General features: G+C 39.6%; 1 long non-coding RNA gene across 1 annotated transcript; it reads right to left on the bottom strand.

Annotated features, from left to right (window-relative positions):
• Window positions 1-4,678: 4,678 nt before the first annotated feature.
• LOC109269633 (uncharacterized) lies at window positions 4,679-7,578 on the bottom strand. The gene is made up of 3 exons (XR_002081179.2): window positions 6,089-7,578; window positions 5,092-5,158; window positions 4,679-4,985 (listed from the first exon to the last, which is right to left on the bottom strand). It is a non-coding gene; the product is annotated as an uncharacterized LOC109269633 (long non-coding RNA).
• Window positions 7,579-9,572: the final 1,994 nt, after the last annotated feature.

Raw genomic sequence — 9,572 nt, 5'->3', positions numbered from 1 at the left:
TCTCTGTATGACTTATTTCACTTAGCATAACACTCTCCAGTTCCATCCACGTTTTTACAAAAGGCCATATTTCATTCTTTCTCATTGCCACATAGTATTCCATTGTGTATATAAACCACAATTTCTTTACCCATTCGTCAGCTGATGGACATTTAGGCTCTTTCCATAATTTGGCTATTGTTGAAAGTGCTGCTATAAACATTGGGGGTATAAGTGCCCCTATGCATCCACACTCCTGTATCCCCTGGGTAACTTCCTAGCAGTGCTATTGCTGGGTCATAGGGTAGATCTATTTTTAATTTTTTGAGGAACTTCCACACTGTTTTCTAGAGTAGCCGCACCAGTTTCCATTGCTACCAACAGTGTAAGAGGGTTCCTGTTTCTCCACATCCCCTCCCGCATCTATAGTCTCCTGATTTGTTTATTTTAGCCACTCTGACTGACATGAGGTGGTATCCCAGTATGGTTTTGATTTGTATTTCCCTGATGAGGAGTGATGTTGAACATCTTTTCATGTGCATGTTGGCCATCTGGACGCCTTCTTTAGAGAAGTGTCTATTCATGTTTTCTGCCCATTTCTTCACTGGGTTATTTGTTTTTTGGGTGCGGATTTTGGTGAGTTCTTTGTAGACTTTGGATACTAGCTCTTTATCCAATATGTCATTTGCAAATTATCTTTTCCCATTCCTTCGGTTGCCTTTTAGTTTTGTTGATTGTTTCCTTTGTAGTGCAGAAGATTTTTATCTTCACGAGGTCCCGATAGTTCATTTTTGCTTTTAATTTCCTTGCCTTTGGAGATGTGTCGAGTAAGAAATTGCTGCAGCTGAGGTCAGAGAGGTTTTTTCCTGCTTTCTCCTCTAGGGTTTTGATGGTTTCTTGTCTCACATTCAGGTCCTTTATCCATTTTGAGTTTATTTTTGTGAATGGTGTAAGAAAGTGGTCTAGTTTCATGCTTCTGTATGTTTCTGTCCAGTTCTCCCAGCACCATTTGTTAAAGAGACTGTCTTTTTTCCATTGGATATTCTTTCCTGCTTTGTCAAAGGTTACTTGGCCATACTTTTGTGGGTCCAATTCTGGAGTCTCTATTCTATTCCATTGGTCTATGTGTCTGCTTTTGTGCCAATACCATGCTGTCTTGATGATTACAGCTTTGTAGTAGAGGCTAATGTCTGGGATTGTGATGCCTCCCGCTTTGGTCTTCTTCTTCAATATTACTTTGGCTATTTGGGGTCTTTCATGGTTCTATACAGATTTTAGGATTGCTTGTTCTAGCTTTGAGAAAATGCTGGTGCAATTTTGATCGGGATTGCATTGAATGTGTAGATAGCTTTGGGTAGTATTGACATTTTAACAATATTTATTCTTCCAATCCATGAGCACGGAATGTTTTTCCATTTCTTTATATCTTCTTCAATTTCCTTCATAAGCTTTCTATAGTTTTCAGAATACAGATCTTTTACATCTTTGGTTAGGTTTATTCCTAGGTATTTTATGCTTCTTGGTGCAATTGTGAATGGGATCAGTTTCTTTGTCTTTCTGTTGCTTCATTATTAGTGTATAAGAATGCAACTGATTTCTGTACATTGATTTTGTATCCTGCGACTTTGCTGAATTCATGTATCAGTTGTAGTAGACTTTTGGTGGAGTCTATCGGTTTATCTATGTATAATATCGTGTCATCTGCAAAAAGTGAAAGATTGACTTCATCTTTGCCAATCTTGATGCCTTTGATTTCATTTTGTTGTCTGATTGCTGATGCTAGAACTTCCAAAACTATGTTAAACAACAGTGGTGAGAGTGGACCTCCCTGTCGTGTTCCTGATCTCAGGGGTAAAGCTCTCAGTTTTTCCCCATTGAGGATGATATTAGCTGGGGGCTTTTCATAAAAGGCTTTTATCATGTTTAAGTATGTTAATTCTATCCTGCCTTTCTTGAGGGTTTTTATTAAGCAAGGATGCTGAATTTTGTCAAATGCTTTTTCTGCATCCATTGACAGGATCCTATGGTTCTTTTCTTTTCTTTTGTTAATGTGATGTATCACATTGATTTGCAAATGTTGAACCAGCCCTGCCCAGGGATGAAGCCCACTTGATCATGGTGAATAATTCTCTTATCAAAAATCTCCCAACAAATAAGAGTCCAGCACCAGATGGCTTCCCAGGGGAATTCTACCAGACATTTAAAGCAGAGATAATACCTATCCTTCTCAAGCTGTTCCAAAAATTAGAAAGGGAAGGAAAACTTCCAGACTCATTCTATGAAGCCAGCATTACTTGGATTCCTAAACCAGACAGAGACCCAGCAAAAAAAAAGAACTACAGGCCAATATCCCTGATGAATATAGATGCAAAAATTCTCAATAAGATACTAGCAAATCGAATTCAACAGCACATAAAAAGAATTTTTCATCTGCTTTTCGTTTAAATTTGTGTGAGATGGCTCTTCCTGATGGCAGCACTACTATTTAACCTATACAATGCTTGAGGAGCTAATTTAATTTAAATTCCTTAAATGGCCCTCCACTGCTTTTGGGAGAGAGCTAAAACTCTAAGAACGGTCCCCCCGCTATTTCCCTCAAGTGCCTCCACTCAAGTCACATGGAGCATTTGCTCTTCATGCTCCCCACCCCCCCCACCCCCGTTTTTCCTCTTTCATGCTGTTTCCCAGATTTCGTCTATGTGTATAGTTTTCTCTGCCTGGAACCCATTCTCTGACATCAGTACCTGACTGGCACATATTCAGTCCTTATGACCAAGCCAAAACATTGTTTCTTCCAGGAAGCCTGTGCCGATCACCATGACTTAGCTGCTTATACTGGGCCAAAATGCACACTCTGCTTGTTCACGTCCATCAGTTCTTCAAGGGCAAAGGCAACTTATGCTTGTCACAGTGTATAAGCGGCAAATGTTTGCTGAGTGAATGAATGAACAAACAAATGAATGCATTAATATGGGGGATTTGGAAATGGGAGCAGAGATTTGACTGTGTTATTTATCTAAGAGGATTAACAATAATGTTGGTAATAATAATAATAATAATAATAATAATACCCTGTGCTTCCTTTTGCTCAACTGGCTTCAGCAGAGGGTTGGTTCTGGAAAGCACAACAACACATTCTTCATTCAGTTCAATTCCAGTGTTGAAAGGACATTGAGAGACACTCCAAGTTCATGTGAAAATGAATTCCTTTAATAGCAGTTAGTCAATAGGCCATAGGAAAAGTGATTGAAATAGATGATTCACTGCTGGGTTCAGTGAGAAGTAGTTTCAACCCTCCCCCAAGTACCTGGCAGGTAGGGAAGCTTGATGTCCTTTCAGCTGTCTTCAGACTCCAACATAGTCAACACAGGTTTGATCACTTAATATTTCTTTCCAGATTTCTGAAATAGGGAAGCTCTTATAATCCAAGAATTACGTATGGAACAATGGGCCACCAGTGGGTCACTGGATTTAGCTTTAAATATCAAACTGCTATGATTCTTAATGAATAACATATTGATTAGTTCCAGACTTAAAAGTAATGATGGATAAATCTAGCAGTCTAGCTTAAGAAACACTGCTCTAAAGCAGTTACCAATGTATGCCAGTGATACTGGGCTAAAATAGAAAGAAAAGGGGTGTCTAGCTGGCTGAGTCAGTGGAGTGTGTGACTCTTGATCTCAGGTTTGTAGGTTTGAGACCCACACTGGGTGTAGAGATTACTTAAAAATCTTTTTTAATTTTATTTTTAATTTTTTAAAATTTACATCCAAATTACTTAGCATATAGTGCAACAATGATTTCAGGATTATATCCCTTAGTGCCCCTTACCCACTGAGCCCATCCCCCCTCCCACACCACCTCCAGTAACCCTCTGTTTGTTCTCCATATTTATGAGTCTCTCCTGTTTTGTCCCCCTCCTTGTTTTTATATTATTTTTGTTTCCCTTCCCTTATGTTCATCTGTTTTGTCTCTTAAAGTCCTCATATGAGTGAAGTCATCTGATATTTGTCTTTCTCTGACTGACTAATTTTGCTTAACATAATACCCTCCAGTTCCATCCATGTAGTTGCAAATGGCAAGATTTCATTCTTTTTGATTACCGAGTAATACTCCATTGTACATATATACCACATCTTCTTTATCCATTCATCCATCAATGGATATTTGGGCACTTTCCATACTTTGGCTATTGTCAATAGCACTGCTATAAACATTGGAGTGTATGTGTCCCTTCAAGACACACACCTGTATCCCTTGGATAAATGCCTAGTAGTGCAATTGCTGGGTCATAGGGTAGTTCTATTTTTAGTTTTTTGAGGAACCTCCATACTGTTTTCCAGAGTGGCTGCACCAGCTTGCATTCCCACCAACAATGCAAAAGAGATCCTCTTTCTCCGCATCCTCGCCAACATCTCTTTTTGCCAGAGTTGTGAATGTTAGCCATTCTGACAGGTGTAAGGTGGTATCTCATTGTGGTTTTGATTTGTATTTCCCTGATGATGAGCGATGTTGAGCATTTTTTCATGTGTCAGTTGCCCATCTGGATGTCTCCTTTGGAGAAGTGTCTATTCATGTCTTTTTCCCATTTCTTCACTGGATTATTTGTTTTTTGGGTGTTGAGTTCTTTATAGATTTGGGATACTAACCCTTTATCTGATATGTTGTTGCAACATATATGTGCAAATATATGTTGCAAATATCTTCTCCCATTCTGTCAGTTGCCTTTTAGTTTTGTTGATTGTTTCCTTCACTGTGCAGAAGCTTTTTATTTTGATGAGGTCCCAGTAGCTCATTTTTGCTTTTGTTTCCCCTGCCTCTGGAGACGTGTTGAGTAAGAAGTTGCTGCGGCCAGGATCAAAGAGGTTTTTGCCTGCTTTCTCCTCAAGGATTTTGATGGTTTCCTGTCTTACATTGAGGTCTTTCATCCATTTTGAGTTTATTTTTGTGTATGGTGTAAGACAGTGGTCCAGGTTCATTCTTCTGCATGTCGCTTACTTAAAAATCTTTAAAAAATAAAATAGAAGAAAACATTAAATCCATAACCCAGATGGAACTGCCAGCTTTATTTTTTCAAATTCAAATAATCAGGCTTTGTTGAAAGAAAATTACCTGCTAGTGAAAGTCATTCATTAGAGTTGCTTTAAGGATAGAATGTTATTTTAAAATTGTTTTCTTTCTGTAAAAAGTAACAGAATGGGATCAAAACTACAATGAGATGTCACCTCACACCCGTCAGAATAGCTAAAGTCAAAACCAAAAGAAACAACAAATGTTGGTGAGGATGTGGAGAAAAAGGATCCCTCGTGCACCGTTTGTGGGACTGCAAACTGGTGCAGGCACTATGGAAGACAGTGGTGTATAAGAGGCAAATGTTTGTTGAGGAGTTGAGTGGATGTTCCTCCAAAAGTAGAAATAGATCTACCATACGATTGAGTAATCGGACTACTGGGTATTTACCCCCAAAATACAAAAACACTAATTCAAAGGGATACGCGCACCCCATGTTTATTGCAGCATTATTTGCAGTAGCCAAATTATGGAAGCAGCCCAAGTGTCCACTGGTAGATGAATAGATAAAGGGGAGGTGGCGTATATACACAATGGAATATTATTCAGCCATAAAAAGAGTGAAATCTTGCCACCTGCAGCAACATGGGTGGAGTTAGGAGTATATTACTAAGTGAAATAAGTGTCAGGGAAAGGAAAATACCATATGATTTCACTCATAGACGAAATTTAAGAAGGAAAACAAATGAACAAAGAGGAAAAAAGAGAGAGAGAGAGAGAGAGAGAGACAAACCAAGAAACATATTCTTAGCTATAGACAATAGACAATAAATTGATGGCTATCAGAAGTGAGGGGGCTGGGGGATGGGGGGAATAGGTGGTGGGGAGTAAGGAGCGTACTTGTGATGAGCACTAATTCTGAGTATAGAATTGTTAAATCACTCTATTGTACACCGGAAACAAATGCAACACTGTAGGTTGACTATACTGGATTAAAATTAAAAACTTAATAAAAGAGAAGAAAAAAAAACCCACCCCCAAACGCCAAAACCAAAGCAAAGCAAAACAAAACAAGACAAACAAACAACCAGTTCCTCACCGTGCATGTCTAGGATGTGGCCTTCATCCCCAAGCTCCAAGATGCCAGCTAGTGTTGCAGGATGCTCCGAGCAGCAGGATGGAGGAAGGGACCAAAAAAGGGGACCAGAGTACCTTTATTTAAAACCAGGTTTCTATGGGTGCCCGGGTGGCTCAGTCGGTTGAGCGTCCGACTTCAGCTCAGGTCATGATCTCACAACTCGTGGGTTTGAGCCCCGGGTCGGGCTCTGTGCTGACAGCTCAGAGCCTGGAGCCCGCTTCGGATTCTGTGTCTCCCTCTCTCTCTGCCCCATCCCCACTCATGCTCTGTCTCTCTCTGTCTTAAAAATAAATAAAACATTTAACAAAATAAATAAATAAAACCAGATTTCTGTTTACATTCCATTGGCCAGAGAGTAATCCCATAGCCACAGTTATGGGAGTACAGGGAGGGCAGGGGCATATACTTTTTTATATACTTTTACATAAAAGTAAAGTTCAATAACAAATCTTTTGTCCGTAAGACAGACATAGTATTAAGCCTTTGTCCTAAGAAAATTTGAAGCAGAGGAAGGTTACCCAGGTACTGGATGGCCAATTTAAAATTTAGGAATTCTAGTCTGTGTCATTATACCATGTCGTCTCTCAATCTCTTATTTAACAAAGTAAATACATGATTTCTACACCAGTACATTTAAAATTATAAATTTTTAATGTACTAGTGGAACTGGAAACATACTATTGACCCAAGGGAGAAGGAAACTAGTATGCTCCAAGAGGGGGGGAAAAAAAGGAGTAGCAGAATGGGGAATTCTATGTATCACCCTTGGAAAATGCTTGTGTTCTTTGGGGGACCACCCAGTACGCCACACCCCTCCCACAAGCACGAGCTCCACAGAGGTAGGGACCATGTTCTTCGTCTCTACCTTCCCAAGGCTTGGTGCAGAGCCTGGGCCTGATAGATGCCCAATAATCCTTTGAATGAGATGGCATTTATCACCCACACATCAGCCATCTCTGTGGATTTTGTTTTCGCTGTGCAGCCACTTTTGAAGCGCAGCTCAGCACTTTCTTACATCTATAACGAATGAATTGCATTAGCTTCCAACGTCGATTTGACTGAGAGGTTTTTAGGGAAACTAGAGAAAAAAAGCTTACCTTAACAGAGCATGACACACTTTGTCTTCCCTCAAACATGCACTTCTCGTCTCTCACTCTGTCTTAGTTTTCAGCACTGATTCCTTCTCCCTTAGAAGTCTATGTTTCCCAAGGAGTAAGATACATATCCATAAGAGACGTTTTTTGTTGTACATGGGACGATTTTACATCATTCCTAGAAATGATGTAATATCAAATCTTGTGGGCCGAAAAAACTATTCTTAACAAATTTTTTTCTTAATCTTTCTGAATACGCCAACGAGAATGATTTCAGTTTGCTATTATGTCTCCTTTATTTTTGCATTTGTTCTATGCCTATCTTTTTGTTGTTTTTTTTTCCCTTTTCTTTTTCCTCTTAACAAAAACTAAGTAGTACTCAGGCCAGAACCTAGATGAGATGGTGGTTTCTTTTCCGTTTTTAAAAATGTTTATTTATTTATTTTGAGAGAGAGAAAGAGAGGGAGAGTGTGAGTACAGAAGGGGCAGAGAGAGAGGAGAGAGAGTCACAAGCAGGCTCCACACTATCAGTGCGGAGTCTGATGCAGGGCTTGAACCCATGAACCGTGAGCTCACGACCTGAGCCCAAAATCAAGAGTTGGACACACAACTGACCAAGTCACCCAGGCACCCCGAGATAGTGATTTCTAGCTAGACTTTAGTACCTTAAATTTCTTCAAATTGTATTCATTTTTATAATTACTTCTGTATATATGAAATTATACTAGCTTTTATTTCTTTTATTTTTAAGTTTATTTATTTATTTTGAGAGTGAGAGAGGCAGAGAGAGAAGAGAGACAGAGATTACCAAGCAGGATCTGTGCTGTTAGTGCAGAACCTGATGAAGGGCTTGAACTCATTAACTGCAAGATCATGACCTGAGCTGAAATCAAGAGTTGGAGACTTAACTGACTGAGCCACCCAGGTGCCCCTAGCTTTTATTTCAATGTAGTGCAATAGATCTTTCTTCTAGAATAAATTTAAATTTAAAATTCAGTCAATTCAAAGAAAAATAGTAATTGATGATTGATAACTTTAGAAAAGTAGAAAATGATAATATTTGGGGTTTGGAGAAATGGCATTAGATTGAGTTGGATTTTTCGTTATTATTGTTGTTAAGAACAGAGACTCTAGGATGGCATAATGGCTAAATTTATGTGTCAACTTGGCTAGGCCACTGTGCCTAGATAGTTGGTCAAACATTATTGTAGTTTTTAAAGATATGACTAACATTTAAATCAGTAGACTTTGAGTAAAACAGACTATCCTCCATAATGTGAGTGGGCCTCATCCAATTGGTTGAAGGCCTTGAAAGAAAAACACTGACCTCCCTCATGTAAGAGGGAATTCTGTCAGCAGACTATCTTTGGACTCAAACTGCTACTCCTCCCTGGGTCTCCAGCCTGCTGGTCTACCCTGAAGATTCTGGACCTGCCAAGCCTCCACAATCATGTGAGTCAATTTCTTAAAATAAATCTTGCTCACTCTGTCTCCGTGTCTTTCTTCCTCTTTCTGTCTTCATATACACACCCACATACACACACCCACACGCACACACCCTATTGATTTTGGTTCTCTCTGGAGAACTTTGACTAATACACAGTGTTACCTGCATTTTAAATGAGGCTCAAAAGTTAACTGACATCCCTTAAACGTGGCAGGGCCAGGACTCAGCCATGGTTCCGAGTCTGTCCATGATCCCAGGTGGCCTTTGCAATTACAGAACCTGTTAGAGAAGAAAAAGAAGACAAAAGTGTTTTCAAACTTTAGTCATGGCCCAAGAGATCCACAGGGTTCACAGGTCAGGAGAAGCAGGTAAAATGGATGTGAAATCCCTGTGGCCAAAGAAAGATTCCTCTTGGATGTCATCCTTCAGAAAGTCCCTAACAGTGCCCGTGCACGCCTGTGCGCACACACACACACACACACACCAAACTAATACAGAGCTCAGGTCTAGGATCAGTTACTTGTATTTATTCTTCAATGCTTCTTTATGAAAATATTGCTGGAACAATCATCAGCCAATCTGAGTTTATTGCCACCTTGACCAGAATTGGGTGGGGGGCAAAGTCAGGATATTTGGATATTTTGAGGTGTGAGGGTCTGGTTTAAGACAGGTCTTTCAATGCAGGGGCTTGATTAGGATCCGTGGACACAATGAGGCAGGGGCTACCAGGGGGAAGGTTTAGAAGCGTCTTGAGGTATAAACAGTCATTCGATATTCTCTATTGAAATATTGAGCAGTCTGATGTTCACTTACATCTGTTTGATTTCAGAAAGTTCCTAACAGGAATAATAAAGTCATTTGCAACTTTTTATCTTCCTGGGCAAGAGTTTCCCGGAATAATAAA

Source organism: Panthera pardus, unplaced genomic scaffold, assembly GCF_024362965.1.
Source record: "Panthera pardus isolate Hobbes unplaced genomic scaffold, ASM2436296v1 HiC_scaffold_13, whole genome shotgun sequence".
In the NCBI taxonomy this organism is placed as follows: Eukaryota; Metazoa; Chordata; class Mammalia; order Carnivora; family Felidae; genus Panthera; species Panthera pardus.
This window is presented reverse-complemented; position numbering and strand designations above follow the sequence as displayed.